The sequence below is a fragment of the Bos grunniens genome, chromosome 7 (genome assembly GCF_055505025.1).
Source record: "Bos grunniens cultivar Pamir isolate PY7600 chromosome 7, Bosgru_T2T1.0, whole genome shotgun sequence".
Taxonomy (NCBI): Eukaryota; Metazoa; Chordata; class Mammalia; order Artiodactyla; family Bovidae; genus Bos; species Bos grunniens.
The window spans coordinates 16,233,896-16,251,475 of NC_141171.1; the positions used below are offsets into that span (position 1 = coordinate 16,233,896).

Here is a 17,580-nt window from a genome sequence, read left to right on the forward strand (position 1 = left end):
CCGCAGGGCTCCGAGGCCCTCCCTGAAAGTGTGAATTTTACAAACTCCTTAAAGTCCATCCTATGACTTTCTCCCTCGCGTCCGCCCCAGACTCTGACAGCGGAGGTTCTAGTCCCCGAAGTCCCCGAAGCCCCCGGGCGCGGGCAGCACCTTCTCGGTAAATTCCTCCCTTGGAATCCAGTTGATTTAACGGTGGGATAGGGGGACTGAGTGACTTTTGACAGCTTAGGTGGTCAACTGTCCAGACGCCCTTTAGGGTCTGCGCTCCTTGAGAAGCCGCGACCGCAGGAGCTCGCGTTCTTGAAGCAAAGAAGCTCCCCACTCCACTTTCCTCCTCCGACAAGGCCACCCCCGCCTGCGCGAACATCTTCCCAGATGCTTTTGGACTCGAGTGGCGGAGCTCTTCGCAGAAATACGGCGCGTGAAGACGAAGGCGGAGCCTCAAGGGGCGGGCGTGGGGTGGAGGTGGCTCCCCGCCTCGGCAGCCTCAAGATTGGTGAGTTCCAAACATCTATATGTGTGTTTGTGTGTGTGTTTGTGTGTGTGTTCATGAGGGGCGGACCCACGGTGGGAGAAGCCCCGCCCTCCGCAAGCTGGCTGCAGCAGGGAAGCACAAAGCCCGAGGTGCGCTCCGCTCCGTGGAATCCGGGCCGGGCGGTGGCGGCAGCCTCAGCGCCGCCCTCGCGCTCAGCCAATGGGCGGGCGTGCTGCTGGGGCTCTGGCCCCGCCCCTCGGGCGCGCGGGGCTCGGCTCGCCCGACTGGCGCTCTGGCTGTGACCGCCGCCGGGCGGTCCGCGCCTGGGGCCCCAGGAGGGGGCCCCTTCCGAGGGTTCAAACCTTGCAGGGCAGGCCCGCAGAGGATGGGAGTTTGGAAGAAATTAAAGAAAAGGTGAAACCGAGTGTGCGGACCGCCTCGAGCAGCCGCCGTGTGGCTTGGGCCGCGCACGGAACTGGGCGTGTGCCCGGGAGGAGATCGGGTCACCGCGTGGCAGGCAGCGCCCGGGATGGCCGAGGGGGGCCCTGGCCCCAGGCCTCACTCGGGAGGAGCCCAGAGAGGGGCATCGGCTCGCCAGGGTCCAACAGCACAATCTGCCAACTTGGGGGCTAGGGGGTGTGGCAGGGAGAGTCCGCACTCTTCTCCGACCCTACTCTCGAGATGTCTACCCTCGACGCGCCCAGAATACTGAACACCATGCTCATAAATTACATTCCTAAGAAAACTTACAAGGTTTGTTTTCGGAGTGCCCTCCAACCAATGTTCCCTCTCGCCCCCACATTTGAAGATGCCCACATATGCTTGCCTGGGCTTCCCCAGTGGCTCAGAATCCTGCAACGCGGGAGACGTGGGTTCGATCCCTGAGTTGGGAAGATCCCCTGGAGAAAGGCATGGCCACCCACTCGAGTATTCTTGTCTGGAGAATTCCATGGACAGAGGAATGGAAGGCTGGCAGGCTACAGCCCATGGGGTCGCAAAGGGTCAGACACGACTGAGCAACTAAGCACGCAGCACACCTTTGCTTGCAATTCCTGTAGACCCAAGCAGTGAATGGCCATTCTCTAACGTCCCCCCACCCCCACCCATTCCACGTGAATACACTTTAAGATATATATTCCGTTTGCTGAATACAACATTCAACCTATATCAGTTAATAAGCTCTTACTAACACTATTATTCGAACAACCACCGCCATTATAGATGGAGACACTGAAGCACATAAGGGCTGCTGTGCTAAATGCCAGTTCAGCTAGCAAGCAGCCGGGCCAGTTGGAACCCAGGTCTCAGGGAGACTAGGACCAGGGTGCAGCACCATGGATATACTGCGGGTTTAATTCATGGTGTTTCTTACTCTGGCCCATCTGGATTTGGGCCCTTGGCATTGGGTTGCAGAAAGGGATGGAGACATTATCTCTTCTCTCCTAGGATGCACAAAAGAAACAGGCAAGCCAGAAGAAAGGGAAAAAAGTGAAAGTGTTAGTTGTGTCCAACTCTTTGGGACCCTATGGACTGTAGCCCATCAGCCTCCTCTGTCCATGGGATCCTCCAGGCAAGGATACTGGAGTGGGTTGCCATTCCCTCCTCCAGGGCATCTTCCTGACCCAGGGATCGAACCTGGGTCTCCTGCACTGCAGGCAGACTCTTTACCTTCTGAGACACCAAGAAAGTCCTGAGAAGGGGAGGTTTATTACTGCATCTGTCGAATTACTGCATCCCAGTGCCATGCACACACACAAGGTGCACAGTAAAACTCACAGGGGAGAAAAAAAAGTGGAGGGAATCAGGTGACTGGTTTTATTCCAGCAAGAGACGGACAGTACATGCAAATGTGTGAATCAACAGGGCTGCATTAAGCATAAAAGAGTTCAGAGCTGATGAAGGGCAAAGTACAGAGGAAAAGGTGTGGGACATCGGGCCAGATGGGACGGTTAGGGAGCCGAGGGGCTTGGACTTTGCATCACAGGAGGAGCCAAAGAAGGGCTTCAGCCAGAACAAGATACCACCAGATGCACATTCGGGCTTCCCTGGTGGCTCAGATGGTAAAGAAGAATCTGCCTGCCAATGCAGGAGACCCGGGTTCGATCCCTGGGTCAGGAAGATTCCCTGGAGAAGGGAATGGCTACCCACTCCAGTGTTCTTGCCTAGAGAATCCCATGCACAGCGGAGCCTGGAGGACTACAGTCTGTGGGGTTGAGTGACTTTCACTTTCAGATCCACATTCAGGGTCAGTATTCTGGTTCTCTGGTAGCTGGATAAAGAAGACAAGAGGGAACAGTGAGAAAGAGGCTGACGTCTGAAGCCATCAGGGGAGGTGGGGTTATCAGGCTTATCAACATGGATAACTCCCAAGTCTCCACCTTGGGCAGGTGCACAAGACTCACAAGAAGAACTAAGAAAAGAAGCTAGGTAGGTACTCAGACTTGGACCATCTGGATCTGCGGTGTGAGTCCAGGATGTCAGAGCTTCTGCACGTGATTGACTGTGTCTCCCATTGCTAAGTTGCACTTCAAACCAACCCCCGACCCCACCGCCGACCTGCTCCTTAAAACTACTCTTGTTAAAGTGCCTTGTTTCTTATGGATATTTTGGAAAATTTCCCTCATGTATATATGTAATCCATACACATTTTAGGCAATTAACTGTAGCAATGACTTTTTAAAAGTTACTGAGTTTTAGCCTACTGCTTCTTGAGTCAATGTAACTTTTACAGGCTATTTAGAAATTAACAACAAAAGAGCACAACTTATGAGATTCAGGCATAGCTGTTCTTAGGGGCAAATTCAGAACTTTAATTTCTTGTGAAAGGAAGTGACTAACTTAAACTCCTGGTGGCTCAGTGGTAAAGAATTCGTCTGCCATGCAGGAGACATGGGTTCGATCCCTGCATTGGGAAGATCCCCTGGAGAAGGAAATGGCAACGCACTCCAGTATTCTTGCCTGGGAAATCCCATGGGGTCACAAAAGAGTCAGACACAAATTATCAACTAAACTAAAAACTTAACCTAAATAAGATGAGCACTTAAACCAGTAAATGGTTATTTTAATAATATTTTGCAAGTTATTTATTACCAGAGCTGGCTTTATAATCTTTTTGTGGGTTTTGTTACATTTCCATGTTCTGTCTTTATTAATATATATTTATTCTTTCCACATATTTTTTCCCTTAGTTACACTATAGTCTTCATGCTAAGATAGCACTGCCCAATAAACAGTCTGCATTGACAGAGAAGATCTGTATCTGTACTGTGGAATTTGGTAGTCACTAGAGGCTGCAGTCCATGGGGTCGCTAAGAGTCGGGGAAACGACTGAGCGACTTCCCTTTCACTTTTCACTTTCATGCATTGGAGAAGGAAATAGCAACCCACTGCAGTGTTCTTGCCTGGAGAATCCCAGGGACGGGGGAGCCTGGTGGGCTGCACAGTCTATGGGGTCGCACAGAGTCGGACACAACTGAAGTGACTTAGCAGCAGCAGCAGCAGCAGCAGCAGCAGGGGCTTCCCTGGTGGCTGAGATGGTAAAGAATCGGCCTGCAATGCAGGAGCCACAGGTTTGATTCCCAGGTCAGGAAGATCCCCTGGAGAAGGGAATGGCAGTCCACTCCAGTATTCTTGCCTAGAGAATTCCATGGACAGAGGAGCCTGGCCAGCTACAGTCCATGAAGTCACAAAGAGTCAGACACAACTAAGCAAGTAACACTACTACTACTAGTCATGTGTAGCCACCAAGTGCTGGAAACCAACTGACATGACTGAGAAGCAATTAATTTTGCTGTAGCTAATGGCTACCCTATTGCATATTGCAGCTCTAAAAGATCCAGTTTTGAAATTGTCAGTTCTGTTTGTTTTCTAATCAGTGAGTCCCCACTAATTGATTATTTCCTTCTTCCTGTGTAGATTTGCTTCATTATTCGTTGTCTCATTTCTCTGTTTAATCATTTAAGTCTGTGTTCACATCTCCGCTGTCTTCTAAAACATCTATCCTTGCAGTGTTGAGTTCTGAATTTGACCAAAGTTAAGAATTCTGTATTGTTTTTAATTATCACATGGTAGGAGTTTGTCTTGAATTGTTGTTTGGTTAAGCTTTTAAAAATTAATTTCCAGTTATGTTTACTTACAGCCAGAGATTAGGCAGTTCAATGTCTGCTTTTTGGAAAGAATTGGGTTTTTTTTCCCCTTGAGATTTAACAGATGATTAGTTTTTCTAAATATTCCAAGAGCACTTTAAAATGTGTATTGTTTGCAGAATACAAAGTCCAGCCCATATCTGTTACCATGATCTTATTAACCATATTATTCAAACTCCTTGTTCCTTAATTGAGATTTATCTACATGATCAAGGCTCTGTTTGTATCTCCCCTGAGGTTTCTTAATTCTCCTCTTATTTCCTGCAATTTGTTCTCTGAAGTTGGTTCTATGCATACCTGACCCTCATTTAAAGATTGTCCCTCCACTTAATGCAAAACCTCTCTCCTTCTTTCCTTGATACCTGCTGCCTTGAATTCCATGCATATTTTTCTCGTTGATATTTGCCCACATGTTTACATTTTCTGTGTCGTTTTTGGGATTAGGTATAACCATTTTCTTTCCTTTTTTTTTTTAATCAAAGTAGAATTAATTTACAATGTTGTGTTAATTGTTGCTGTTGTTCAGTCGTAAGTCATGTCTGACTCTTTTCAACCCCATGGACTACAGCATGCCAGTCTTCCCTGTCCTTCACTATCTCCCCGAGTTTGCTCAAACTCATGTCCATTGAGGCAGTGATGCCATCCAGCCATCTCACCCACTGTCGCCCCTTCTCCTCTTGCCTTTAATCTTTCCCAGCATTGGGATCTTGTATAACCATTTTCTAGTGGGGAGAAGTGAGAGAGAGAACCATAGCATCCATGGGAACAACAGAGTGGGAATGAGAAATGTCAGAGTCTGAAATCTGTCACTGTGGAAGGCCTGAATTGCAAGGAGGGTTTCCCTGGGGACAATCTCAACCATAAAAAGGTCCATTCATATGACTGATGGCTTCCCAGTAACAAGAACACGGTGGTCTTGAATAATGTACAGGTCACCAGAAGCCAGTTTCCCGGGAGTTGCTACACCCACGCGCTGGCAGAGGCTAAGCAGAGAGACAGGGAACAGAGAAAATATCCTCAACTCCTAAAGGACAAGAGTAAACAGGAGAACGTACTGCCTTTCTGTGGAGACATCGTGAAATGGAATCATTCGTCAGAATGAAAAAACACCTATTTTAAATTCCATCGTGACCAAAGAGACACAACACTCGACTCATTTCCTTATTGAGTTGGTTCTTGAAGCCAGCCTGGCTGCTTTATTTTTCCATCTAAAAGCTCCATGTGGCGTGTCCATTCCGGGAGCCCAGCAGGTATTCCTGGGACACCCCCATGTGTACACTTCAGACACGGCTCTTCTATTAGAAAAAGATGGAGTTCTCCGATGCGGATGGGGGGGCACCCATTTCCTGCCCATGTTTATTTTGACTTATGAAAAGAATGTGTTTGTCCCTTTGCCACTGGACCCTCAGACTTTACTGGCTCTTTGGACCCACTTTGCAGCCCTCCATCTACCTGAGTAAGCACCTTGTACACCTGGAACTTCCTGACTCTGCTTCTGTTTATGCTGCCAAGCCCCGGCACACACTTGGGAGAAATGCACGAAGGAAATTAAAGCTGTGTAAATGCTTGTCCGACTCAGTGGACAGGAGTTTGAGCAAACTCCGGGAGATGGTGATGGACAGGGAAGCCTGGCATGCTGCAGTCCGTGGGGTCACAAAGAGTTGGACACGACTAAGGAGCTGAACAACAACAGCAAAATGCTTGTCCATCCAACTGGATGCAAGGTACTTCTAAGAACATTCGAAGAAAGATGAGTAGCATTTCTGCTCTCAGACAAAGTCCCCTTTTGGGGAGAAAGCTCATTGATAAGAAGTCTCTTTTACATGCATACAGGAGGACCATGGAGGAATTTTCTTTCCCCACCAGGATCAAGAGCAGCCACACCCTCGCTCTCCAGCCAGTATTTACTCACAGGTAAATGGCAACCCACTCCAGTGTTCTTGCCTGGAGAATCCCAGGGACGGGGGAGCCTGGTGGGCTGCCGTCTATGGGGTCGCACAGAGTCGGACACGACTGAAGTGACTTAGCAGCAGCAGATTGTTTTCCACACCATGGAGATGTCCTAGAAAACCCTTTGACCTTTACAGACAGGCTCTCTGACTAGGATTCTTAGTTTCTTAATTAAAAAGTTGACTAGGCAGCAACACCCATAGTGTTGCCAATCCTATCACCATCTTCCTTCTAGGTCCCTGGACCAACAGCTCTGAGCTCCTACAGAGTGGCAGGCAGCATCAGAGCTCTGAACACAAGACTGTGAATAGAGCACACACAGTTCCACTGCCTCCTGGGGAGACAGACAGAAATCAGTGCACCAGCACAAGAACTTTAGCTACAAATCAAGCACATTTTGTAACAAATTGTGCTGATACTCTAAGCAAATTCACAGCAGGGCTGGAACACGCCTAACCTGTTAATTTCCTCAGATTATTCTGCAAAAGCTAAAGTGTTTTCTTTCTTGCACTGAACAGCCAGAGAGCCAAATGCCGCTTTCTGGCTGAGCTTTCTGCCTTCCCTTAGTCCTCCCAGTTCTCCCTTCTCCATCTTTGTCGTGTGATCAAGCTGATAGACAGATGGACCGTCCACCAAGCACCCTGGTCCCTCAACCTCCAGGCCTGGGATGGGGAAGGTGTGATGTGCTCAGAGTGTCTCAATCTGGTCTCTCAAGGCCCTCCCATCAGACCTGGGATCTACAGCTTCACATCACCCTGCATGTGGAGCACAACGAATCATGGAGTCAGGCAGACCTGGGTTTGGAGTGGAAGCAGCCACTTCCACGTGACTCCATTTTCTGTGCTTTGGTTCCACCATGCAGACACAGGGACAGTCACAGTACCTGGGGCTCTCTTGAGCATCAGACAAGATAATATAGCATAGCACCTGGACCCTTGGGGGGTTTTCAAAGGTGTCATCAGCACTAGCCACAATTCAGCAACAATTTCAGGTATCTGATCACTCAGTCTGCTTTGTACAATAGCTATAACAATCTCCGACATGGGATGGGGGAGGGGCATTGGATAGATTAAGTAACCAAATGTTTTAATGTTTATTCATTTATGTGACTGGGTCTTAGTTGTGTCACAAGGGATCTTTAGTTTTGGCACTGAAACTCTGAGTTATGGTGTGTGGGCTCAAACCCGGGCCCCCTGCACTGAGAGCCCAGAGTCTTAGTCACTGGACAACCAGGGAGGTCCCATAAGTGATCAAATTTAAAGCTCGAAGAACATTTGTCTCCTCCCCCTTGAGGTGTTCTTGGGAAAACTGTGTTCATCATCACCTTTGCATGTTGCTCCTCAAATCTGCCAGGTATCGGGGGCGGGACAGATTGGGACTTAGTATCACTGTTGATCTTGACTGATGGTTGACGCTGCAAATCCAGCTTGTCACTGTGCTACATCCAGTTTAACAAATGCAAAGGCATACATACCTGCTCTTCAGGCAGCCCCAGGCCAGGCACGGGAGGCAGCAAGGAATGGGCTGTCCCTGCCCTTCAGGAGCCCCACAGCCAAACTCAGAAAGGTCCCAGCTGAACACCTCTACATGTCCATCCAGATCCAAACCCACAATCTCTGCACATTCCCATCAACCCCACACTGACCTCTTCCTCCAAAGGAAATAGCCTAAAAGAATTGTCCAGGGCTCTAAATAAAATACGGAGAAGGCAATGGCAACCCACTCCAGTACTCTTGCCTGGAAAATCCCATGGGTGGAGGAGCCTGGTGGGCTGCAGTCCATGGCGTCGCTAAGAGTCAGACACGACTGAGCGATTTCACTTTCACTTTTCACTTTCATGCATTGGAGAAGGAAATGGCAACCCACTCCAGTGTTCTTGCCTGGAGAATCCCAGGGACGGGGGATACTGGTGGGCTGCAGTCTCTGGGGTCGCACGGAGTCAGACATGACTGAAGCGACTTAGCAGCAGCAGCAGCAGCAGCAGCAGCAGCTAAATAAAATATTACTCAGCCACCAAAAAAAAGAAAAGAAATTGTACCATTTGCAGAGACATGGATGGACCTAGAGACTGTCATACAGAATGAAGTAAGTCATTAGGAGAAAAACAAATACTGTATATTAACACATATATGTGGAATGTAGAAAAATGGTGCAGAGAACCTATTTGCGAAGCAGAAATAGAGACACGGACATAGAGAACAAACATTTGAGCGTCAAGTGGGGAAGGGGAGAGTGGAATGAATTGGAAAATTGGGACTGACATATATACATTATTGATACTATGTTGTTATTATGTTGTTGTTATTCAATCCCTAACTCACGTCTGACTTTTTGTGACCCCCATGGACTGCAGCATGCCAGTCTCCTCTGTTCGCTATCTGCCAGAGTTTGCTCAAATTCAGGTTCACTGAGTTGGTGATGCTATTTAACCATCTCTTCCTCTGCTGCCCCTTTCTCCTTTTGCCTTCACTCTTTCCCAGCATCAGGGTCTTTTCCAATGAGTCAGCTCTTCATATCAGGTAGCCAAGTATTGGAGGTGCAGATACTAGGTAAAAAATAGATCACTAATGAGAACCTATTGTATAGCACAGGGATCTCTACTCAAGGCTCTGGGTGACCTATATGGGAAGGAAACCCAAAAAAAAGAGGGGATATATGGAAATGTGTAGCTGATTCACCGCTGTACAGCAGAAACTAACACAACATTGTAAAGCAATTATACTCCAATAAAAACTAAAAAAAAAAAAAAAAAAAAAGAAACACCCCCTATGCTCTTTCTAAAGCCCAGCTCCATCATAAAATAACTGCAATTCCCAGTGATATCTTGATGGCCTCTGAAACCACTTGGAAGTTTCTAGAAGGGCTCACCCACAGTAGCAGAACACTAGGGCTTGAAAGGGAAAACATGGGATGCCCAATTTTTCTCTCAGAAATCAAGATTTAATAGCCTCCTGAGGAAACCATAATTGGAGGGCAATGGGATGCATTCCTCCCCAAGGCCTGTGATTATGGAACGCCGGGAAAGGTTGAGAATTTGAGCCACGAGCAACTTCGGGCTCAAACGAAGACAAATCTGACCCAGCATAAGAGGTATAGCTTAGTCCCTTCACGTACAAACATAGACACCAAAAGAAAGCTGGATGGGGGGGCTTGGAGCTTGGAAAGAAAGAAATTCTCACGCAGAGGATCAAAGCTGAACTAAAGCACAGGTCTACCAGTTACGGGTCCTCACCCTCTGCTAAGGAAAAGAGCGTGGCAAGGAGTTGGGTCTTGAACGTGGAAAGGGATTTTATGATGAAGACCTGCCTCCACCCTCTTCCTGCCCTTACACCCCCTAGAAAACCACCACCGTGTTTGGCTTGTAAACGTTTGCTTCTTGGGACTGATCTAAGGAAAAGACAACACACCCCACCTCTGAGACATTGCTGATCCTGGGCCACGTGAAGCTAGTGTAGCTGCCAGGAAGAACTGTGCACTGGACGTTCTTGGGTTTACTCCTCACCCCTGCTCCCACCTCACCTTGACTTTCCCACTTTGAAATCTGAAGATCAAAAGTGCACCTTTGTGCTCAAATAGACACCCCCCCAACACACCCTGAATTTCCTTCCTATCTGTTTCCTTGGCAATCCTCATCCCCAGTTGCCCATTATTCACAGGGTTCCACAGGATACAAAGATAAAACGTAATGCATTTTTCCTTTTGTGAGGGGGGAAACCTTGGAAAATTAAACAGCAGATATCCAAATAGAAACCTTGTATTCAAATTAGGGGGTCACACAAACACACACACACACACACACACGTATGCATATTCACAAACATTATAACCTTGACCAGGTTTGGAAGACAAGTCTCACATGTATGAAAAACCAAAGGTCAGAGCCATGGAAATGGTGGGGGGTGGGGGGCAAGATATATGCTGGCCAGAGGTAGCCACTGGTGCCAGAGGCAGCCACCCCTCCAAGAGCAAGGCAGAGGAGGCAGCTGCCAAGCTGAGGGAGGGTGGTCTAACAGAGGGATGGGAGGCAAATGGTCCTTACATCCCACTTGGGATTCTATCAAACAACCCACTCCACTGTTCTTGCCTGGAGAATCCCAGGGACGGGGGAGCCTGGTGGGCTGCCATCTATGGGATCCCACAGAGTCGGACACGACTGAAGCGATTTAGCAGTAGCAGCAGCATGCCAGTGGTTAGAAACTAGGCCATCGAGTAAGATCCAAGGTAGGTTCTGTGGCTCCCAGGCTCCAAGCTCCTGGGTAAGTGTCTCAGCCTCTCCAAGCTTTGGTTTCCCCTTTAGAACTGATAAAATGGAAGATCCCTAGGCACTCACTTTATAGAGTTGCTATGAGGTCCATTCTGTGCCTCAGTCATGGCACAGAAAAACCAAGCAATAAAAACCTGTTCCAGGGAATTACCTGGTTGGTCCAATGGTTGGAACTCTGCATTTTCACCACCAAGGGTCCAAGTTCAATCCCTGGTCAGGCAACTAACATCCTACAAGCTGCTCAGCACAGACAAAAAAAGAAAATATATTCCTTCAAAATCCCCAGGCAACCTCAAGGCCTTTGCGTGTGCTGTTCTGAGCACCTAGAATTCACTTTGCTCCCCAGGGCTCCCATGACAGCTTCCCCTTCCTCTTCCTGATCTACAGCTCAAACCTCAGCCTCAGACCTCTTTATTCTAAAGAATAAAGAGGTTCCGTTTCCCCAAACTCTTTATTCTAAATGAGACCCTCTCAGCTCACCCCATCTTGTCACCCCAACATAATTCCTTCCAGGACTTACTGCCACCTGAAATTATAATGCTGTGTCCATCTCTCTGTGGCTGTGTTTACTACCACCAGGCCCAGGGGATTGTGGGCTGTAGGAGAGCAGGCACCTTGCATTTCTGAATTCACTGCCAGACCCCAGAGCCCTGCACAGATGAAGAACTGCACAAACAGTAGCTGCTGCCTCTAATGATGTCCTCATGTGGGCTGTGTTCTGCCAGCCCACAGGAAACATGGGGGCCAGTCACAGACCTGGAGGTGACAAAACTGAGGTCTCCCCGGCCATGGGCTGGGCCATGGGGCAATGCCACATTGTGACTCGTTGTTACTACTATCTGAGAAGTGAAGGATAGCCCTTTCTGTGCCAGAGCGACACAAGCATTCCTAAAAATCACCACACTTATGGGAAAAATGAGGTTAGGACCACAGCGGGCAAGGACATCATCAGTGGCACATAATAAAACAGGAATCTAACGTTTTTAAAAAAGAGTAACAGTTTTACACATGTTAAGAAATACACAACCAGGCTTCCCTGGTGGTCTAGTGATTAAGAATCCATCTACCAATGCACGGAACATGAGTTTGATCCCTGGTCCGGGAAGATCCCACATGCCGGGGAACAGCCAAGTCCATGCACCACAATTACTGAGCCCTCTCTGTAGAGCCCACGAACTACAACTGCTGAAGCCTGTGCGTGCCCTAGAGCCCATGATCTTCACACAGCATTGAAGACCCAGCAGAGCCAAAAATAAATCAATAAATCTTTCTTAAAAAAGCAAAGAAATACACAACCACAGCAAGCTATAAGACACTTAACTTTGAAAGGGCCTGAAGTTTACTTGTGCAGAAGTGGGTGTTGGAGGTTTGTAGCCTGTGTTGTTGTTCAGTCGCTAAGTTGTGTCCAGCTCTTTGTGATCCCATGGCCTGCAGCACACCAGGCTTCCCTGTCCTTCTCCATCTCCCAGAGTTTGCTCAAACTCATGTCTACTAAGTCAGTGATGCCATCCAACCATCTCATCCTCTGTTGTCCCTTTGTCCTCCTGCCTTCAATCTTTCCCATTATCAGGGTCTTTTCCAGTGAGTCAGCTCTTCCCATCAGGCGGCCGATGAGTGATGGTGAAAAGACGGAGGGTTGTCTGAAATTGGATTTCAAGTCAGAACCTCAGATGTGGACAGTAGTGGCTCATGACTCAAGAAGGGCAGCAAGGGAGCTGGTGGATGTCTGAGGTGCGTGCTCGCGTTTTGTGTCAGCTGGATGCAGTTTTCAGAGTCCAGCTCCTCGAGTGTTTCTCAGAGACAAGATGGCACAGAAGCAAACTCAAAACCTGCAATGTGGACTTCCCTGGTGGCCCAGTGGTTGAGTCTGCCTGCCAATGCAGGAGTCACAGGTTCGATCCTTGATCCAGGAAGATCCCACATGCCTCAGAGCAGCTAAGCCTGTGTACCACAACTACTGAGCCTGTGCTCTAGCGTCTGGGAGCCACAGCTACTGAGCGCACATGCCGCAACTACTGAAACCCGCGTGCCCTAGAGCCTGTGCTCCACAACAAGAAAAACCACTGCAATGAGAAGCCCGTGCACCGCAACTAGAGAGATCACACACACCAGTGAAGACCCACACAACCAAAATAAACAAATAAACAAAAATAAAATTTAAAAAAAATCTGCAGTGTGCTCAATTCAGTCCCTTAAATTGTGTTGCTGCTGCTGCTGCTAAGTCGCTTCAGTCGTGTCCGACTCTGTGCAACCCCATAGACGGCAGCCCACGAGGCTCCCCCGTCCCTGGGATTCTCCAGGCAAGAACGTTGGAGTGGGTTGCCATTTCCTTCTCCAATGCATGAAAGTGAAAAGTGAAAGTGAAGTCGCTCAGTCGTGTCCGACTCTTTGCGACCCCATGGACTGCAGCCTACCAGGCTCCTCCGTCCATGGGATTTTCCAGGCAAGAGTACCGGAGTGGGGTGCCATCACCTTTTCCAATTGCCTTCATAGTTAAGGCTTAATTCTCCAAGCACACCTTGCGGAGAGCAATGAATTTGCAACACACCTCACCCGAGATACGTGCAGAGGCCAGGCATGCATTCGGCATCTCCGGCTTCCACTCTTAAATGCATGCAGATATTGACTCTGCAGAAGTCGTGTATTTGACGCCATGAAAGAGCCATGTGGATTTGAAGATAAAAATGAATAACTCCAGGTTAAGATACGAAAGTCCTAACCCTCTGCTTTGAATACAGCTTCCCTTGCACTCCTCCAGTCCAAGAGCAAGGGCTCAGGATGCTGTGAGCAGTCCCAAACAAAACCCTACACCTCTCACGAGTACCTGGACAAAACTGCAATCCAAAAAGATACACGCACCCCAGTGTTCACTGCAGCACTATTTACAATAGCCAGGTCACGAAAACAACCTAAATATCCATCAACAGAGAAATGGATAAAGAAGGTGTAGTACATCTATACAGTGGAATATTACTCAGCCATGAAAAGGATGCCATTTGCACCAACATGGATGGACCTAGAGATGATCATACCAAGTGAAGTAAGTCAGAAAGAGAAAGAGAAATACCATGTGATATCATGTATATGTGGAATCTAAAATATGGCACAAATAAACCTATCTACAAAGCAGAAACAGACTCAGAGACACAGAGAACAGACTTGTGGTTGCCATGGGGGAGGGAGATGGGGGGAGGGATGGACTGGAAGGTTGGGATGAGCGGACAAAAACTGATATGGACAAGGCCCTACTGTACAGCACAGGGAACTATATTCAGTATCCTGTGATAAACCATCATGGAAAAGAACACCTTTTTAAAAAAGGAATATCCGTGTATAACTGAGTCACTGTGCTATACAGCAGAGTTTGACACAATACTGTAAATCAACTGCACTTCAATTTAAAATTTTTTAAAAATCCTGTGCCTTTCAAGGATGAGGATACTCAGCAGCTTCACCATTGATAATAACAAAGATCTGGAAATGTCCATTGATTGTGAGTTTGGTAAGTATGTTACCAATGACCGTGGGCACATAAGAAAAAGATTCAGATGACTTTCAGGAAATGTTACTAAGGGAGAAAGCCAAGGCACAGAGCGATAGAGAAAGTGTCTTTGTGTCAAAGACGGGCAGGCAGGTGTTCACACATGTGTACACATCCAATTCCTTTCTGGGGTGAACAAGAAACTCAGGCTGGTGGTTGCCTCTGGGGAGAGAGTGGACATGGAAAGGCCTTTCTTTTCCTTGTAAATCTCTTTAAATGGTCTTAACAATGGTATATATGATACTCTTTTAAAAAATAGGTTGAATGGGGACTTCTCTGGTGGCCCAGTGGTTAAGAATCCACCTTCCAATGCAGAGGGCATGGATTCAATCCCAGGTTGAAGAACTAAGATCCTACATGCCTCAGGGCAATTAAGCCTGCCTATCACAAACTATGGGCTTTCCAGGTAAGTGCTAGTGGTAAAGAACCCACCTGCCAATGCAAGAGACTTAAGAGATGCAGGTTTGATCCCTGGGTTGGGAAGATCCCCTGGAGGAAGGCATGGCAACCCACTCCAGTATTCTTGCCTGGAGTATCCCATGGACAGCGGAGTATGGTGGGCTACAGTCAATAGGGTCTGAAAGAGTCAGACATGACTGCAGTTACTTAGCACACATGTGTGCAACAAACTACAGAGCCCACGCACTCTGGAGCCCGAGATCTGCAACTAGAGAGAAGCCTGCACACTGCATCAAAGATCTCACATGCCATAACTAAGACCCGATGGAGCCAAAAATAAATAAATATTAAAAACAGGTTGAATGGAGGGAAAGAGAAGGGACAACACAAGGAGAGGGGATTAAGAGGTACAAAGTATTGTGTATAAAATAAGATACAAGGAGAATTCTCTGGCAGTCCAGTAGTGAGGACTGCACGCTTTCACTGCTTGGGCTCCAGTTCGAATCCTAGTTGGGAAACTAAGATCCCAAAGGCCAAGTACTGCGGCCAAAAAAAAAAAAAAAAACCCTTTAAATTAAGATACAAAGATATCTTATATATCAAGGCTTCCCTGGTAGCTCAAACAGTAAAGAATATGGCTGCAACGCAGGAGACCTGGTTTCAATCCCTTGGTCAGGAAGATCCCCTGGAGAAAGGCATGGCAACCCACTCCAATATTCTTGCCTGGAGAATCCCATGGACAGAAGAGCCTGCGGGCTACAGTCCATGGGTTCACAAAGAGTTGGACACGACTGAGTGACTAACACTCACAGATATATATCATGGGAAATATAGCTAATATTTTACAATAACTCTAAATGAAGTATAACTTTTAAAAATTGTGAATTATGATATTGTACACCATTTGTTGTTGTTATTCAGTTGCTCGTCGTGTCCGACTCTTTGGAACTCCACAAACTGCAGCACACCGGGCTTCCCTGTCCTACACCATCTCCCAGAGCTTGCTCAAACTCATGTGCATTCAGTCAGTGATGCTATTCAACCATCTCATCCTCTGTCGTCCCCTTCTCCTCCTGCCCTCAATCTTTCCCAGCACACCAGTAACTTAACATAGTATTATACATCAACTCGGAGAAGGCAATGGCACCCCACTCCAGTAGTCTTGCCTGGAAAATCCCATGGACGGAGGAGCCTGGTAGGCTGCAGTCCATGGGGTCGCTGAGGGTCAGACACAACTGAGCGACTTCACTTTCAGTTTTCACTTTCATGCATTGCAGAAGGAAATGGCAACCCACTCGTGTTCTTGCCTGGAGAATCCCAGGGATGGGGGAGCCTGGTGGGCTGCCATCTATGGGGTCGCACAGAGTCAGACACGACTGAAGTGACTTGGTAGTAGTAGTACACATCAATAAAATTTATTAAAAAGAAAGAAAAAATACTATATTACTTAGGTGGTTTTTTCCCCTCTGATGCTGCCTTTTATTTTGTGCCCCCAAGGTCCCCCATCCAGAAACTTCCATCAAACTGCCCTTGAAACAACCAGGTAATTCTAGAATAATTGACCCCTTTGGGATCAAGTTGTTTCTTTGTTTAGAAATACGCTGAATTCAACTTTCAGGAGCTGGTCCTGCCAACCCTTCTGTCCCCGAGAAGAATTTCACTCCATCCTCTACCTTTTCCACAGGCAGCCTTTGAGAAGGATGTGTGTGCCAAGCTTCCTCAATGAATGACCCAGGGCTTCAGGGCCAGGTAAGTTCCAGATTTTATTATTAGCAACAAATTAAGTTAACTGAGGACAAAGCAAAGCACACAACCCACTGACCCTCGGAACCAAAACATGCACAAACACATGTACGCAGGAGGCCCAAGCAGGGAACAGCTGTCTCCTCTCCCACGGAGGGAGAGCTGCAAGGCGATGTCATGCAGCCGGAAGCTGTCCCCATGGACGCGAGCTGGACCAATCTGCTTATCCAGGGAGCAGCCATGGGCAAGAGGCAGCAAACAGGGCTCTGGAGGGGATACTGGATCATTGAGGAGGGACAGGACCCCTGCTAACACCCCCTCCCTTTATTCTTGCCAGTTTCACACCTGGTAACTATCCCAAGTCACAGACTTGGACCAGTCTCTCAGACTGATGATGCCATCGCTATGGTCTTAGAGTGCAGTTTCTTAACTTGGGTTGACATGTGGGGCCGGACCATTCTCTGGGATTGGAGGTGGAGGTGGGCATTGCAGGGTGTGGAGCAACATCCCTGATCCCCCTCCACCAAATGCCAAGAGCACCTCATCACCCGCAGTTGTCACAACCACAGACATCCCCAGACATTTATTTCCATGATCACCCTCCAGTGAGAACCAGAATTACCCTCTGTGCCCCCGGCCTTAGAGCCTAACCAGAGGTGTGCATGCGTGCTAAGTTGCTTCAGTCATGTCTAACCCCATGGACTGTAGCCCACCAGGCTCCTCAGTCTATGGGGATTCTTCAAGCAAGAATACCGGAGTGGGTTGCCATGCCCTCCTCCAGGGATTGAACCCGAGTCTCTTACATCTCCTGCATTGGCAGGTGGGTTTTTTACCATTAGTAAAAGCCCCACCAGAAGTAAAGGCAGAGGAAATTCAGAACAGCAGATGGGGCTGAAATGGCTGTGCTTGTCCATCCCTGACTTACAGTTTCAGAGGCACTCTTCCCCCAAGCCTCCCTGTGGTCACACCCCAGCTTCTGGTTGTCCGCCCACCCCACGTCTTGCAACTCCAGCTCAGCTCCCAACCTGCACATACTTGTGAAGCAACATTCACTTGTCAGAAT

At 48.0% G+C, this 17,580-nt stretch overlaps 1 protein-coding gene and 1 long non-coding RNA gene across 5 annotated transcripts in view; one reads left to right on the plus strand and one right to left on the minus strand.

Moving 5' to 3' along the window:
* INSR (insulin receptor) overlaps positions 1–17,580 on the minus strand; it is a 145,624-nt gene that overhangs the window by 67,777 nt on the left and 60,267 nt on the right. The window lies entirely within an intron of this gene.
* LOC147368641 (uncharacterized) lies at positions 376–13,014 on the plus strand. Its single transcript, XR_015166737.1, has 2 exons — positions 376–496; positions 12,405–13,014. It is a non-coding gene; the product is annotated as an uncharacterized LOC147368641 (long non-coding RNA).